The sequence below is a fragment of the Lemur catta genome, chromosome 17 (genome assembly GCF_020740605.2).
Source record: "Lemur catta isolate mLemCat1 chromosome 17, mLemCat1.pri, whole genome shotgun sequence".
Classification (NCBI taxonomy): domain Eukaryota; kingdom Metazoa; phylum Chordata; class Mammalia; order Primates; family Lemuridae; genus Lemur; species Lemur catta.
In genome coordinates, this window is record NC_059144.1 from 27521778 (window position 1) to 27540220 (window position 18443).

At 43.9% G+C, this 18443-nt stretch overlaps 1 protein-coding gene across 3 annotated transcripts in view; it reads left to right on the top strand.

The window, feature by feature from the left end:
- The first annotated feature begins 5463 nt into the window (after positions 1–5463).
- PTPRA (protein tyrosine phosphatase receptor type A) overlaps positions 5464–18443 on the top strand; it is a 116307-nt gene continuing 103327 nt past the window's right edge. For 2 of the 3 annotated variants that reach the window (XM_045528952.1, XM_045528953.1), the window contains exon 1: positions 5464–5742. The gene's annotated coding sequence lies outside the window, so the exon portion shown is untranslated. The remainder of the gene's footprint in view (positions 5743–18443) is intronic. The other variant, XM_045528954.1, reaches the window with a different exon arrangement.

Sequence of the window (18443 nt, forward strand, 5' to 3'; positions counted from 1 at the left end):
AGAGATGGCACAAAACTTAAGTACCAACTCACCAAGCACCATAGTGTAAAGTATTACATACATGTGTGCACATGTACACAAAAGCCACACTAATCACTTTACCATTATTATTTGTTTTGTTCCTCTTGACAGCCCTGTGAGATAGGTAACATCACCCCACTTTACAGAAGAGGAAATTGAGGACCAGGGAGGTTGGTAACAGCAAATATGTGGCCAAATGGGGATTTAAAACCCAGGCCAACTCTGGGCTGGCACTGGCATCAGGCCTTCTGTGAGCCAGGGAGCCTGAGACAAGGTCCCTATGGTGAGGACCAGAGGACCAATGAGAGGCATGTGGCCAGGAGTCATAGGGATAGAAGGAGAGGCCTCTGGAACCCCTGCCCCTCTGAACTGCGGTAAGCAATTCCCAAGTGGTTCCTGGACTGAAGAGGAAAGGAGGATGGAAGATCTCCATTCTGCTAAAGAAGAACTACAAACTGGAGACCCCTGGCCTGACCCTACCCCCAGTGGGGGCTTCACTCCCAGTCCATAGGAGTGCCTCCTGGGCCCTCTGCTCTCCCATCTCTAGCCTTCAGTCTGCGCTCCAGTGCACCTTGGCTTCATGCCCCAGCACCCCACCCAGCACCGAGGGCATTGCCTTTTCTTCAGTTGCCCCCCTTTGGAGGACAAAAGAGGAAACCAAAGCCTGGAGGAAGGGCAGACCTCACTAGAGCTTCAGGTCTTTCCTCTGTAACACTCCAAAGGGCTGACCATGCTTTAAAAAAGAGCAAGAAACTCAGGGCAAAGAAAGTATTTTTTCTTTTTTGCCCCCACCTGATTTGTAAATGTAAGTGCGGAAAGTTCTCCAAGGGGATAGAAATCAAACTGTAAAACAACCATTTATGATGCTCACTATTTGTTATGTGGGTCAAGAATTTGGACAGGACACAACAGGGATGGTTTGTGTCTGCTCCAGTGTCTGGGGCGTCAACTGGAAGACTCAGAGGTTGGAGGTGACCCGACAGCTGGGGGCTGAAGTCCACAGGCCTGCTTACTCACGGGTCTGGCAGCCAAAGCTGGTGTTTGACCAGGACCTCTGCTGGGGCTGTCAGCTGAACATCTACAACATGGTCCCAAGGACAACCATCCCAAGAGGGAGCCAGGCAGAATCTGTACTGCCTTCCTAAGCTAGCTGTGGCAGTCACATGGTATCACACCTGCCACATTCTGTTTGTCACAGCAGTCACATAGCCCCATGCCACCAATTTTAAGGGGCAATAGACTCTACCTCTTGATAGGGGAGTAGAAAGGTTCTGGAAATGTTATGGCTAGTTTTTGGAATCACAATCTGGCACAGCCTGTCAGCTTTCCCTTTTGGAATCACCAGACACCTTTAAGGAAAGGAAACAATCCCCAGTAGTGGGCTCATCATTCTGGGCTTTTTTCCTCCCCAGTCTTGGCCCCACAATTCCTCACTGCCCTATTAGTTCTTTGATGCTTCTCAAAATTGTTTTCTCCAGCTTTTTTAGTTCTTAGTGAAAAAGAGTTGCTACCAAACAACCTAGTCTCCCCTGTCTGGAAGGGGAGGTTTGGCCAGTGCTTTCAGAATGTGTACAATAAAAAACCCACATCCCCAAAGTAACATACAGCATATTTACTATGCAGACATGAAACACTGTACACATGAAGTTTTAGAAATATGTGAGAAACAACTTTAACAATGATGACAGACTTACACAGTGAGTACAACTTTATAAAATGTATGTGCATGTAGAGAAGCAGTTTGTATGCTTTTTAATAAAGTTAATCACTGATTTTTTCCTCCAACATTTTATTATGAAAACTTTCAAACAGACAGCCAAGTTCAAAGAATTTTACAGTGAACACCTGTATAACTACCACCTGGATTCTACCATTAACATTTTACTATACTTGATTTATCACACATCTGTTCATCTATCCATTCTTCTATCCGTTAATTTATCTTTCATGCATTTCAAAGTTGCAGACTTACAAATACTAAATACTTCAAAATGCATTTCATTAATTAGAGTTTATTATTGGTTTGCAATTTTTTCTCTCTTCAGGCAAAATCTACATACAATGAAATGCACAGATCTTAATTGTACATTTGCTGGGTTTTGACAAATGTATAGACCATAGTGATATTTGAAAATCAGAAGTAGGACTTTCTTTTTTCAAATCCTTGATTGTTCAGTTGAAATTAGTGTAAAATGCTTTCTACCCTGAGCAATTTGTATAGCAGGCCTGCGCCTACAATGCTGGGTGAGGCCAAGTCTTGTCCAATGCGCAGGGCTAGGATTGGGGCTAGGACCAGGATTGTGGGGCTGGGGGCAGAGGATCTTCTCCTAGTTTAGGGTATCAGTGGTAGGCTGTGGAGTGAGGGTCAGGGCAAAAGCTCTTTTAAGACACATCAGGGTAAGGGGGCTGCATGTCCAGTCTCTTTTAGGTACAAAGCTCCAGCAAATGACCCTTGGGATTACACAGTGACCTGGAAAGGCACTTGGCTCTCATTTACTTCATCTTTCTATCTTACTGCCTTGCTTTGCTTTCAGTACGACATTTAGGAAATTTTCTTGTTCATTTGTTTGTTTATTGTCTGTCTCTTCATCCAGAATGTAAGCTCCTGAGAGCAGAGGCCTCTTCTGTCTTATTCCATGCTGTGTCCAGCTCATGATCTGCACTCAATAAGTATTTGTTGAGAGCATGACTCATTGTTCCATTTACTAGATGGGGAAAGGAGGCCCCAAGAGGGGAAGTGATTTGCCTTAAGAAACAGGAATCCTTTATCCCCATCCTCCAGCTCTCCTGGTCCAGTCCTTTGTTCATGAATCCTATGACTGTTGGGGCACCTGTGGGGTGGTTGACAAGTCCCTACCTGTAGGTGTGCATTCCTATGAGCTAGGACTAAAGCAGGACTGGGAGCAGGAGAACTGCAGCCCCCTATTAGGGCAGGCCTGGGCATAGGAAGCCTGCCCCCTCCTCTCAGTTCTTCTCTCCTTTATTTTGTGATAATGATGGTGGGGCGGGGGTGCTCTGGACATCCCCAGGTGTCAAGTAGGATGGGGGTCTGGGCAGGTCTCCACAGGCAGCTGAGGAAGGGACTGTCTTCTCCCAGTGGAAACGGTCTGTGTGGTTGCCCAGCTGAAGCCTCCTTCCCAGGGTCTCCAGGGTGGGTCCCCTGAGACTCTGCCTCTCCTTAGTCTGAAGGTCTATGTCACCCCTGCACACACACCACAAATGCTCTGACCACAGTGCAGCTGCCTCATGGCGAGATAAGGAACTGGCATTTCGTGAGAATGGGTTACTTGCCAAGCTGTAAGCATCTAATTCTAAGCACAGCCCTGGGAGGTTCCAGGAAGAGAAGCAGAGGGAGACTCAGGTCACCCAGCACATGGTGGGACTGGAAACCTGGGGCTCTCTGACTGCCACACCCCAAAGCAGTGTTTTCCCAAGTGTGGTCGGATCTGGTAGGGGTCCTTCAGATGGTGTCCAAGATGAACACTTATTTTAATAGCTATTTATTTTAATTATATTAGAAAATGTAAATAGCATGTCAAACCCTTTTATGGTAATATAAACAAACCACAGATCAACCAAAGGGTACATTAAAAATTAACAGTGCAGGTTAGATATAGATAAGGCAAAAGTGAGCTGGTGGAATTTGGTCCTGGGGCACAAGGCTGCCGCCCTAGCTACTTGAGTATCTCCTGCACTCACAGTCATTATTTTTCAGGGGTTTTTCACACGATGAGTTCCATAGATAGAGATTGGACTTCCCCCAGAAACGTGAATGTTGGCGTGTGGAAGGACCCGCCCTCCCTGGCTGCCCCGGGATCTGACAGTTAAGAGATTGGACATGTGGATTCTGGACCTTTAGGCTGGAGTGGCTATTGGCCAGAAGCGCCTTGGCGTGGGCCATTTCACAACACCTCTGGGCTGGCCCTGCTGAGAAGGAGAGGGAGAGAGAGAGTCACAACTCCCACTCTAGGAGAGGCTTCCCTGCTGGGGAGGGGGACAGCCTGAAGGAGGCCCGCCGCACCCGGTATTCCCAGGCTGTGGCTGGTCTGCAAGTCCACAAATCCGGGGGACAGGGGTCAAGGGGAGTGCATAGAGTCCTACATTGGCGACCCGATAGCAGGCGGTGGTGGGGACTGGGGAGGGTAGGGGCACCAACCCTGTGGAAACCGCAGCTGACGTGGGTTCCTTCTCCCGCGCGGAAACGTTCCCAGCCATGAAGCGTTGCCGCCAGCCGCAGGCCCTTCCCCCCGCGCGCACTGAATGTGGGACTGCGCGGCCCGGGGTGGGGGACGGGGACTCAGGGGCTGTCCGGCCTGGAGGAGAGTCTCGCCATCTACCCCAGGTACCACAGACTCCGGAGCTGAGATAAACCGTGTCCCCCCTTGCCACCCTCCGCCAGCTCCGTTCGCGCGCTGCTCTGCAATCTGTCTTCAGCCTGCAGTCGCCCAGCCGCTCGTGCTGCGCGGGTCCCTGAGCGTCCGAGGGACCTCTCCGGGGTCCATAACCCGAAGTGACTCACTCGCCACTCATCACGACTGTGCAATCTGCTTTCAGCCACAGACGCCCTTGTCCTGCAGCACCCGGGGTGCTCCGCCCGGGAACCCGCTGCCGCCCGATGCACAGATAGATGGCTTCGGGGCGCCACGCACTGAAACCGGTGCCGCGAGCGCCGGGAAGGGGGTCCGTGCCCCGACCCCAGCCCCTCGGGGACGCACTCCAGGTCCTCTCTGCGCTTTGAGCCTCTCCTCCCCCAAGCCCCATCAGGCCTATCGCAAAGGGTACCCCCACCGCGGAGCACCACGTGTCGTGCTTCTACCCAGTTCCGTGGCGAGCCAGGCCCCAGTATGTGCATCTGGAAAGCGGGGGAGATTTCCCTGGAGCTCGGGTGGGGATAGTGTGGGCTAACGACATGAGACGGCGCCCACGGAGCCAGGCCCGTTCTAGGGACTTGGCAGGTTCCTCTCTCCCCAGTGAGATCCGTCGTCTTTTAAATACCTTGCAGCCATTGGGGGCGAGGAGGGGGGAGGAAAAAAAGGCCCACTGGATCACGTTCGGAGTTGGGTGGGAAGATGGCTTTCGAGTTTCACGGAGCCCGGGTGGCCAGACATTGGTGTGGCTTGTGCCTGGCCTCAGTTTCCGCATCTATAAACTGGGTAGAAGGCCCAAGTCCAGGGGGCCTGGGACTGTAGAGAGGCAGAAAGCACTGGCGCACCGGTGGCTGGTGCTGGCGGGGTCCAGCGTCCCGGAGAAGCCGGGGGCGGGGGCCAACCCTCCCCAGGCTACCCCGGATACCGTGAGACCCCGCTCTGCGCCCCAGGCCAGAGTGAGCGCTCGGAGGCGCGCAAGGGCGGGGCCCGCGAGCGCCGGAGACGCCCGTTCGGTGTCGGCCAACCAGCGCCTGCCTCTGAATGGCCAATGAGCACGCGCCTTACAGCCAAGGCCGGGTCGGGAGCGAGGCTGCGGCGAGTGCGGCGCTGACAGAGACGCGCGCGCGCGGTCGAGCTCGGACCCCGGGCCACTGCCGCCATCACCGCTGCCCGCCCAGTCGCCACTCAGCCGCTTCCCCTCGCCATGGAGGCGAGGCCGCCGCCGCCGCCGCGGGGCTCTGGGCCGCGGGCCGGGCGGCGGCCCTGAGGGCGAGTGGCGGGCCGAGACGCCGCCGCGGAACCGAGGCGGAGCTGCTGTCCTCGTCCCCAGCGGTCCCGCCCAGCGCCGGACTCGGTGAGTGTTCGCGGCCGCCACCGCCCGGGTGGGCTCCGGCGGTGGGGCGGCTCCCAGGCGCGGGTGGGAGGGGCCCTCGGCCGGGGCCCAGAACCCCCCTTTCCGGGTGGAACCCATCAGGCTTCTGCAGTGGGATCCTGCATCCTTGCGCGGTCCGCAGGGGGGAGGGGGTCCCCGGAAACGTGCCGGACCCGGCGCTGACCCCTCTCGACTGCCCAGGAACTTTGCGTGCGTCCTCCTGAGACCAGGCCAGGGCGCTGCCATAGTTCATTCTGAAAGAAGAAACTCAGAACAGCGAGAACAGGATTCGCTCATGTCCATTTAATGGGAGGAAAGAGGAAAATTGGCATGAGAAAATTTGCTCTCGCGATGACCAACTTTTCTTGTCCCTAAAGTCTCCCCCTCTCCTCCCCCCGGCCCATCTCCTGGGCCCTTTTCTTTGCCGCCCTCTCCCAACTGTTGAGGCTGAGAAAGGAAATAGGGGCTCAGAGCTGCCCAGAATTCAACATGAGTCAATAGGGAATGTGGTAGATCTCCTCCCTTTTTACTTTCGGTAAATAAAGATATATATATATATATATATATATATATATTTGAAAAATGAGTTCGTAATTGTATTTTATGAAGGTATAAATAGTAAAAGTAGAGCTGAGTCCAATGTTGAGGATTTTGGTGTTTTGTTTGTTTGTTTTGAGATTAGTGATGAAATTTGTAAGACAGGAAAAGAGGAATGTTCAAAACCTTCTTAGGCAGGGTGAATGCCTTCAGCAGGCTTTGCCCAGGATAGGGATTCTGGCTCTGGAACCAGTCACATCTCCCCGGAGATGGCTTCACTTGCCACCTGCAAGCTGTTGAGGCAGCTGGAGAAACCAGAAGATGGTGGGCGAAAGGACTGACTAGGAAAGGGTGAACATCTTCCTGCTTGGCCACTCCTTTAAAAAACACAGATCCGATGCTGTCACTTGTTTACTTAAAACTCCCTTGATTTCCTTTTCTCATAGGATGAATGAAGCCCAAATTGCCTTATCAGGTCATGCAAGACCCTTGACAGTCTTGCCTCAACTTACTGTTTTTCTTTTAGCCCAATCCTTCAATTCCCCTTCCCTTCATCCCCCTTCCTAGTTATTCAGAGCTGCTTGACTGCCCCCTCATGTGTTGGGATTTTTTTGCTTTATGTGGGTCCTCTTTTCTCCCCATCTTTACCTGCCACTCTCTACCTCTTCCTTTAAAGCTCATCTCATTTGGGAAGCTTCTTGAGGGCAGGAACTGTGTCTTGTTCACCTTTCCATCTCCCGTGCTGAGAAAATTCTTCCTCCCAGTTAGTTGTCTTGTAGGTCCTTTCCCATCTCTTCTGCCTTATGCCTTGACTCTGTTTACTTCCATGTATCCACTTCCCAAGATAATTTTTTGTTTCCTGAAGGCTTGCTTGGAGTTCAGGCCCAGAACTTTTAGTACCTCTGATTCCCTGTCTCCCTATCTCCATCCCACCTAGCCCCCATACGTAGTCAGCAGGCAGGAACTGGAAGGTCCTGTGTCCCATTGGCCTCCAATCTGCTATTGTCGCTTGAAAGACTAAAAGTCCCTCAGTCTCTTTTTACTTTTGCCTGCCCTAAAGTGGCCTGGCTGATATGTGCATTGTAAGCCATGGGGGGATTCAGGGGGTTGTTCTCTGGGTACCCTTCAGCCACTTAATTATTATCTGGGTGAAATACAGAATCAGAAAAGCCAACACTCTGACTTAAGTACGTTCACATGCCTTCAATTTGCCAGGCAGATTGCTTGGGGTTCAAAATAAAAGTGAGGAAGTCACATTGTTACCTTTGAGGAGCTCACAGTCTTAATACAGGACAGGTGGATATAAATACATCACAGCTGCTATGAGATAGTAATAATAATAGCCATTATTTTTTATTTGCCTTGTGACAAGCTATGTAATAAATGCTTTCCATGAATTCTCTTCATTTAATCTTTTTAACAGTCATGTGGGGACTTATTCCTACTCTACAGGGTCAGAAACTATGGCCATACAGTGGGCAAATGAAGGAATAGTCAGGATTTGAATCCTGGCAGTCTATTTCCAGAGCCTCTGCCAGGCTGTGCGGGGAGCACTCCCTTCCTGGGTGGTCTGGGAAGGCTTTCCTGGGAGGAGCTCTTTGGGTCATGAAGGATACGTAGGAGTTTGTGTGTGGTGGACTGCATACATAGGAAAGAGGGAGCAGCACAAGCAGACTTGGAGGTGGAAGGAACCCATTGTCCTTGGGGAGCAGGGAAGCAGTTAAACACAGCTGGATTGGGTAGGGGTGGGAGAGGAGATACACATCAGCTTGGAGGGCTACTGGAGGATTTAAAGCAGGTCAGGGACTTGGACTGACTGGGCTTTGGAAAGGTCTTTTGGGGTCGTGAGGCCAAATGTAAGTGCCCCTGCAATTTAGAAGGCGGTGACCATGCCCCTCAGAGATAGAATCACAGCTTCTTGGACCCAGAGGAAGGTGTAGAAAGAATCCTGCTCAGTTTTGGGAAAAGATAATTAATGTATATGAGAGAAAACTTCCAGCAATACAAAAGAGCATATAGAGAAAAATAAGCCTCCTATGTTGACCCTAAGTCTCCTGTCTCCCTAACCTCCTCCCCAGAGATGGCTGACATTTCTAGTTTATGTGGCCTTACATGGACACTGTTCCTCTGTAAGCATATGCCTGCCCAGCCATACTCCTCCCACCATTGTACATACCAGTTACACCTGACTCTTTTTTACTTAACATATTTAGGAAATCACTTTATATCAGTACATATTGAGTTATTTGATTCTTTGTATTGACATTCTTTTACTTATTTCATTGTATGGCTGTACTGTAATTTGTAACTAGTCTTTGGGTTAAACAACATTTATTTCCAGGTTTTTCTATTACAGCAATACAATGAATGTCCTTGTACATACTTTGTTATGTGGTCATTTGTGAAATTATCTGAACAATGTACTTTTAGAAGTGGAATTACTGGGTCAAAGGATATGTGTGCATTTTTGATTTTCAGACATGTAGCCAAATTACCACCCCTTCAAGGAGGTTGTATCAATTTATCCTTTCCCCAAAATGTGTGACTCAGGGAATCTTCATCAGAGTATCCAACAGGATCACCTGGGATGCTTTCTCAGCTACCATATGCCTACTTTTGCTCCACCTACCCTCCCCCCACCTCATGTGATTCTACCCTATTTCTTTCAATTTATAGAGGGAAACATTGAAACTCAGAAGGGTTAAAGTAACTTGTGTGGCTGGGCAGTGGCTCACGCCTGTAATCCTAGCACTCTGGGAGGCCAAGGCAGGAGGATCATTTGAGTTCAGGAGTCCAGGACCAGCCTGAGCAAGAGCAAGACCCCATCTCTACTAAAAATAGAAAGAAATGAGCTGGACTACTAAAAATATATAGAAAAAAAGTTAGCCAGGCATGGTGGCACATGCCTGTAGTCCCAGCTACTCGGGAGGCTGAGGCATAAGGATTGTTTGAGCCCAGGAGTTTGAAGTTGCTGTGAGCTAGGCTGACGTACATAGCCTGGGCAGCAGAGTGAGACTCTGTCTCCAAAAAAAAAAAAAGGAACTTGTGCAAGATAATCAGTGTGGGTGATGGTAGTGGGTTTTTTGTTTGTTTGTCTGTTTGTTTTTTGCAGCTCTGATATTTGTATTTGCCTAGCACCTTTCTGGGAGGCACTTGGTGTGAATTTATAAACATTATTGCATTATTTTTCTCCATCCTCACTTGGACAAAATGAGTTACAGGTGAAGTTTGAGTTATGAGTGGGAAGCTGGCCAAATATAGAATCTTGTCTTTTTATTTCCAGTGCAATAACTAATAAATGTTTCCAAATGCCAATGTTGAAGAGCTATTTTTTAGTGAGTCTGAGTGCAACAAAAATAGCAATAATATAACACTAATTTAATAAAACTGAGCAGCAAACCCACAAATAACCCAACATTGAAATTTATTTTAATATACTCTCTGTGAAAAAGAGAATCCATTAAATGTAAAATTCTATTTATTTTACTCTAACTTGACATCAATTTGTGTTAGTGTACAGATGTAGATTTTTATAGTTGCAATCAGTACATACAGAAATATGCTTTCTATATTCTTGAATAGCATAAAATATTTTATATCTACTCATTTATTTGTTATTTTTAAATCACAGTGTAGTATTTCATGTATCAGCAACCATAGTTTGTGTAATCTTTTTATTCATTCCTTTTTTTTTAACCTATTATAAAAGATACTTTTATAAACCTGAGCACCCTTGTTCAAATACTTCTTTCTTTGGAATTATTTCCTTGGACTCTTACTCCCAAAGTGGTCTCACGGAGGTAGAAGATATGGTTTCAGTGCCGAATTGCAATCTAGAAAGGTTGAACTAGTTTACAATACCATTAGCAATTTATGTGGCCCTGTTTCCTGACAAACTATCCAGTACTTTATAAAGAAATGTAGTGGTACCTTGAATTAGTTTTAATTTACATTTGTTTAGAAAAAGAGACCAATAGCTCTTTTAGATTTTCTAAATAGTACAGTGGTGTAATATATACCATATCCAAGAGTTATGTAGCTAAAGTCAACTTGTGGTTGAATAAAGTTTTGGTTGATGAGACAGAAATATTGTGGAAATTCAGAAGGGGATCATATTGGTATGAAATAAAAAACTTGATGGCTGTTCATTTGAAAACACTAGGCATTGTGACAAGAGCTGGGGACACCTCAGAGTAATATGGATGTGATGTCTGTCCTCATGGCACTTATGGGTTGATGCAGTAGACAGACATTAATCACCTTATGGTAATTACAGCTGTGATGGATGTGATCAAAGGGGAAGAATAGGGTGTCTTGGGAGTGCCAGAGAAGTTCAGCAGTTAAACAACATTTGTAAAGGCCCTGAGCTGGGAAGGGATTTGGTAGCTCAGGGCAGTGCTTCTCTAACTTGAATGTGCACATGAACCATCTGGGAATCTTGTTAAAATGCCAAGTCCTGAATCAGTAGGTCTGGGGTGGGACTTGGGATTCTGTATTACTAACTAGCTCCGGGTGAGGCAGATGCTGTTGGTGGGTGGATCACACTTGGCATAACAAGGCCTAATTAAGAGGTTGGTGAACACCTGAAACTGGCTGACCATGGTGAGCAGGAAGGGACAGGTGACTTGCAGTGACATTAGAGTAATCATTCTCTCCCTTGGCTGCACTTTAGATTCACTTGGGGAGCTTACAAAATCAGAGATGCAAATGCCCCCCAACCAGGCATTTTGATTTAATGGGGTTTGGGTGGGGCCTGAGAATGAGTATGCAGTCCATGCACAGCATAATGATGTTTCAGTCAAAGATGGACTGCATATACAACAGCGGTTCCAGAAGGTTATGATACTTGGTCCCTTAAGATTATAATACCATATTTTCATTCTATATTTAGATAGGTTTAGATATACAAATACTTCTCATTGTATTACGGTTTTCTATAGCAGCAGTCCCCAAACTGATTTTATGGAAGACAGTTTTTCCACAGACCAGGAGTAGGGGTGGGGAAGAGGGGGTGGGATGATTTTGGGATGATCCAAGCATATTACATTTCTTGTGCAGTCAAACCTCTCTGCTAATGATAATCTGTATTTGCAGCTGCTCTCCAGCACTGGCGTCACCGCCTCAGGTCCACCTTATATCATCTTATATCAGGCATTAGATTCTCAGAAGGAGCACACAACTTAGATCCCTCGCACACGAAGTTTACAGTAGGGTTCCCACTCCTATGAGAATCTAATGCCTCCGCTGATCGACAGGAGGTGGAGCTCATGCAGCGATGTGGCTGTAAATACAGATGAAGCTTTGCTTACTGGACACTCACCGCCTGCTGTGTGGCCCAGTTCCTAGCAGGCCATGGAGCGGTACTAGTCTGCAGCCTGGGGTTTGGGGACTACAGTCCTACAGTATTCAGTACAGTAACATGCTGTACAGGTTTGTAGAGTAGGACCAACAGGTTATACCAGATAGCCTAGACCAGCAGTTCCCAACCTTTTTGGCACCAGGGACTGGTTTCATGGAAGACGATTTTTCCATGGGTGGGGCAGAGCTCAGGTGGTTTCCTAACAGGCCACAGACTAGTGGCCCAGGGCTTGGGAACCACAAGCTTAGACCATATAGCCTAGATGTATAGTACCATTTAGGTTTGTGTAAGTATACTCTGTGATATTTGCACAATAATGAAATCACCTAAAGATGCATTTCTCAGAATGTATCCCTTAAGTGACTTATGAATGTATATATAACTCCCCAGGTGATTCTAACATGTAGCCAGGGCTGAGAACCACTGGGTTAGAGAGAGGCAGGGGCCAGAGTTGAGGGCCCTATATGCCATGCAAAGGTTTTGGATTTTATACTGAAGGCAGAGCTAAGTCTTTGAAGGATTTTGAGCAGGAGAGTGAACTGATGTGATTTGCAGTTGTAAAAAGCTCACTGTGGCTACAATTTAGAGCAGTAGATGTTTGTTTGTTCCCCTTCCCCCACCGCCCCAGAAACCGGGTCTTGCTCTGTTGTCCAGGCTAGAGCGCAGCAGCATGATCATAGCTCCTTGTAACCTGGAACTCCTGGGCTCAAGTTTTCCTCCTGCCTCAGCTTCCCAAGTAACTAGGACTACAGACACATGCCCCTATGACTGGCTAATTTTTAAATTTTTGTAGAGATGGGTCTCGCTATGGTGCCCAGGCTGTTCTCAAACTCTTGGCCTCAAGCAATCCTCCCATCTTGGCTTCCCAAAGAGCTGGGATTACAGGCTGAGCCACCTGGTCAGTAATTTTCAAAGTGAGGTAGATAAGACAATTCCCTGGGATGCTAGAAGAAAATTTAGAACGTCCTATTGTTTTTATCTAAAAAAAAAAATTAAGATATTTAATTTAGGGATTGTCACTGGCATCTTCTTGGGTCTGTAGGTCAAGTGTGTTAACTACAGAACTTTGGGTGTCCTGAATGAAGAGCGGGAGTTCTGCAGTGAGCAAAGCTATATTCATATATTTGCTTTCAGTGTATTGCAACATATTGTTAACAGTTTATATTATCCAGTTTTCATTAAACCTTTATAAAACGGACCTGCAAAGAAACCAGTGATTGAAGAGAATACTAATAAAACAAGCACGAGCAAACAAACAAGATCATAGAGCTGACACTTGTCCAACTCCTATTATGAACTCTTGGTGAGCTATTAAGTAATAGATTAGGTATCAGGTTAAATATCAGATTAAGTAAATCAGCTCTTACTAAATTGGATAGTATCAACTTATATGAAACACAGATATACATCCTCTGTCATTAATAGGAATCTTGCTTTAAGAGTATGTAGAACCTAGAAATATTAAATACTAAAATATGAGGTTGTCACTAGTCCCAGGACATTTGAAAACTAAGCATCTGGAACATAAAGAGAACCTCTACATTTTTTTTTTCACTAATGTTTAAAGTTATAGGCCATTCAGTCAAATGCTTTACAAAATTTTACTAACCTTAATGATTAAAGTTTATATTTTGAGGTTTATCGTTCTTAGACAAAAGGCACATACTCTTGGCAGGTTCTTCCTGCCCCACCCCCAAAAGGCCTACCTAAAGAAAAAATAGACTGATATAATGGAAAATAATATGTCAAGAAACCAAAATTCATTCCTTTATCAGATATTGTTGGAAGATGCATAGAAAATGTTGCTGAATATGTGAACAAACAATATTAGAACAAATTTTGTGTGGGAGGTTTGCTATACAGTTACAAAAGTAGAGAAGCTTCTAGCGTCTCTCATATTACTAGATTCTCTTAATAATTATTTCTAAGAAAAATCACGTTTTTGAGCTACTAGAGGAAAGTTGTACTGGAGGAGACATTCTTTATGGTATTAAAAAATGATTGCCTTAAGAACATTGCTATATGGAATTATTGACTATATGTAAACTACTCATGGAACAGCTACTTTAAAAGAATGAAATTCTTTCATTGCCTCTTCATGAATAAGCTTTTTAAAAAAAAATTAGGTACAGGGTCTTGCTATGTTGCCCAGGCTGGAGTGCAGTGGATAGTCACAGCCTTGACCACAGTGCACTGTGGCCTAGAACTCCTGGACTCAAGCTGTCCTTCCACCTTGGCCTCCTGGGTAGTAGCTAGGACTACAGGTGCATTGTGGCACTGTGCCTGGTTATGGGCAAGCTATTGAGTCAGGTTATTATTCATTGCTTATCTTGTAATAGAGTTGTTAATAAGTTCTTTATTTATTTTTTTTTTTTTACAAAATGCCAACTTTTTTTGTTATGATAAGTATCTATAGTTTGAGTATCCCTAATACGAAATCTGAAATGCTCTAAGATCTGAAACTTGACTGTTGACATGATGCATAAAGGAAATGCTCATTAGAGCATATCAGATTTTGGATTTCCCAATTAGAGATGCTCAACCAGTAAGTAAGTATAATGCAAATATTCCAAAATCTGAAAAATTCTGAAATCCAAAACACTTGCAGTCCCAAGCATTTCAGATAAGGGGTATTCAACCTGTATCTAGCAGATATCATTTGAAAAAAAAAATTTTTTTTTCTATTGCCTAGGCTAGAGTGTAGTGGCATTATCATAGCTCGCTGAAACCTCAAACTCCTGGTCTCCAGTGATCCTCCTGCCTCAGCCTCGCAAAGTGCTAGGATGATTACAAACATGAGCCACCTCACCCAGCCCATTTGAAAAGTTAATATCCTTAATCTGTCTCTTTAAATAAAGGTATTATTTTAATAGTGAATGAGAAAGTAACTGGCTTCTTAGCATAATGTTTTTGGAGTTCATCCATGTTGTGCTATCAATCAGTACGGCATTTCTTTTTATAGCTGAATAATAAAATATTCCATTATATGGATATACCACTTTTTTTTAATCCATTCATCAGTGGATGGACATTTGGGCTGTTTCTACTTTTTGGCCTTTGTGAATAATGCTGCTATGCATTTTCATGTATAAGTTTTTTGTGGAAATCTGTTTTCATTTTTCTTGGGCATATACCTAGGAGTGGAATTGCTGGGTTATGAAATGGTAACTGAGGAGCTACCAAACTGTTTTCTAAAGGGACTGCACCATATTACATTCCCAACAGCAATGCACAATTGTTCCAGTTCTCCCATTCTTCCTAACATTTGTTTTCCTCTTTTTGATTATATCCATCTTAGTGAGTATGAAGTTGTATCTCATTGTGGTTTTTATTTGCATTTCCCTGATGATTAATGATTTTGAGCATCTTTTCATATGCTTATTGGCTATTTGTATATGTTCTTTGGAGAATTATCTCTTCAGATTATTTGCCCGTTTTAAAATTTGGTTATTTGTCTTTTTATTATTGAGTTCTTTATATTTTCTAGATACCAGTCCCTTAATGGACATATGATTTATAAATATTTTCTACCATTTGTGGGTTGTACATTCAGGCTTTTGTGTGGACATACCTCTTGAATATACCTAGGAGTGGAATTGCTGAGTCATATGGTAACTCTGTGTTTAACTTTTTGAGGAACTGCTAACCTGCTTTCCAGGGGGTCTGCACCATTTTATAATCCCAGCAGAAGTGTATGAGAATACCAGTTTCTCTACATCCTTGTCAACACTTGTTTTTGTTTGTTTTTTAACTTTAGCAGACCTAGCAGGTGTGAATTGATATTGCATTGTGGTTTAATTTGCATTTCCCTAATGACTTGTGATCTCATTGTAATTTTGTTGCATCTATAAACATCCTCATAATTTTACACATGAAAAACCTGGAAATATAATTTTTTGAACTGATAAAAATCTCCAAATGTATTTCTGAAAAGAATTTCCAGATGATATAATGAAATTTTAGTAGTAGTCAGCATTGACTACCAGTAACTGTTAAAATCATTAGGAAACTTATAATACAGGGATCAGGCTGACAGTTTTCTTCTTATCAATCATAACATCTCTAATATTGGGACAAACAAACCATATGTTCCTTCTGTGTGATACAATAAGAACATAACATCATTCATGAAATATTCTTGCTACCCCCTTAAATTGAATCAAACCTGACTCTGATTAAACTTCTAGATCTGACTACCAGTTTATAGGATATATTAATAATTGGCAAATTCAGAATGTGGGAAATATTATAGGACAGTTGCTTCAAATAAATGGCAAGAAAAGACTGGAGGAACAATTACAGATTCAAAAAAGACATCAGACATGTTTAGTTCCTGTTTTATGCAAACCAATTGTAAAAAGTTATTTATGAACCCATTGGGAGTAATTTGAATACCACTTGCATATTAAATGATTTTTAAACAACTTAAATTTTTGTTAGGTATGATTATAGTATTATGGTTATATTAAAGAAATACTCCTTTCTCTTAGAGGTGAGTACTGAAGTATTTATGGATGAAATGATATGATGTCTGGAATTTGCTTTAAAATAGTGTGTTTGGAGGATTACAGATAAGACAAGAATTGCCATATGTTTATAATTACTGAAGCCTGATAATAGGTACATAAAGGTTTATCATAGTGTTTTCTCTACTGTTTAGGTTTCAAAATTCAATAGTAGGCCGGGTGTGGTGGCTCATGCCTGTAATCCTAGCACTATGGGAGGCCGAGGCGGGCGGATTGTTTGAGCTCAGGAGTTCAAGACCAGCCTGAGCAAGAGCAAGATCCCGTCTCTACTAAAAAATAGAAAGAAATTATCTGGCCAACTAAAAATATATATAGAAAAAATTAGCTGGGCAATGGTGGCACATGCCTGTAGTCCTAGCTGCTCGGGAGGCTGAGGCAGTGGGATGGCTTGAGCCCAGGAGTTTGAGGTTGCTGTGAGCGAGACGCCACAGCACTCACTCTAGTCCGGGCAACAGAGTGAGACTCTTGTCTCAAAAAAAAAAAAAAAAAATTCAATAGTAAAAAGTTAAGAAAACACTCTAAGAGTTTTAGTGGATTTCAAACCAATTTGTTAGAAATATAAAAAAGTACCATATTCTGATTAGTTTTCAAGAGTAATTGCATCAGGGAAGATGGACATTTGCTAGACATATTTAAAGGAAAATGTATAATGGGGATTGGAAAAATGAATCTCACAATTTAGTAAGCACAGCCATAGTGCTTCTTCCTTTTGGATTCATGTTTCTTTTTGGCTTTGATATCCATTAAAACCAAATATTGACTTGAAATCAGACTTTCCAACTGCTGTATGATAAAAAAATGAGATTTTTCAAACCTATTGAGAAATGTTTCATCATGGATCACACTAAAATATTTTAAAATGAGTTTTATATTGATACTTTAATGATAGAAATACCATTGTGATCATTATTTCATTTGAAAATAAGTATTTTATAGTATTAATATGTATTAGTCCCTGTGTCATATTTATAAGTGAACATATGTTGGGATGTGTACTCTATTTATTGGTGGAGGTGCAGTCAAAAGGTTTGATTGTCACTACTGTGGAGAATGGACTGGGCAGAGAACAGAGACTTAAATGGTGATTGTTAGAGCAAATTTGGCCAGTGATGATGGTGTTCTGGACTGGTTTAGGATAGGGAGAGTGGTGATGGAGAAATGTGGACAAGTATGATTTAAACAACAGAAGCGTTAGTAGGGTTCCAGATTTCTGGCTTTTAGGAAGAGATGATTGTTAGTTGGTGAACTGAGCTTTTGTGTGTGGGAAGAAGTTGAAACCCAGCTGCTGTGAATTGTGCAAGTATTTCTCAAATATTGATTGACAAATAGCTTAACCAGCAATTAGTTTTCAAACATTGGTTGACAGGTGGCTTAATACAATATTATAAATGCATTGATACTACTCATTAATAAAAAGAATATCATCCATTGATGTATCAGCAGCACTGTTGCCAGAGTAGTGTGGGATAATTCTAGGACTTCCACTGTTCTTAAAGAAACTGGGGCGGGGGGTGGGAGGAGCTGAGCTTTAATAGGGTTGCTTCTGCTGTCCTGGTCACCCTTTCCATGCCTCCAGTGATGTGAATGTCCCTGAGTCAGTGCCTCTGGTCCATGTGACCCTGCCCCCTAATGCCTCTTACTTCCCTCCTAGGCCTGCCCACTTTGTTAACAGGGGCTGAGTTCACAGTGATTTCCAGCTGGTGTTTCTCTCTTTCCCCAGTCTGGGGTGTTAGCTAGAATGGTCCTCAAGTCTAAAACCCTCAAGCACAAATGAGAAATGCAAGAAGCCCAGGGTGACTACGTCTCACCCAGGATCTTGCTCCTAGTCAGTGGAAGTCATAGAAGATCCTTTTTCTTCCTGTACTTCGTGCCCAGTGAGCAGTAGTGCTGTTGGCAGCAGTTGTGAACCTCTAAGGCAGTGATTCTCAATATGAGTGGCTGTGGTGGGGAGGAGTTTGAAAAAGTATTTTCAAAAAAAGAAAAAGCATAGTTTTGGTATATTTTTTAGTTATTTATCTTTTAAAATTTTGCTTAATTTAAAATTATGTATTTGTATTATTAATACATGTACATGTTAAAATATATAAATAATGCTAAAATATATATATAGTAAAAGGTAATTGTCCTATCCTCCCCTCCAAGTTCCCTTTCCAGAGGCATCTACAGGTATTATTATAAGAACAATACTTGTGAAACCTTCCAGAAATATTACATACTCTATACAACATAAGAGTTACTTAAGTTTGATATTTCAAGTAACA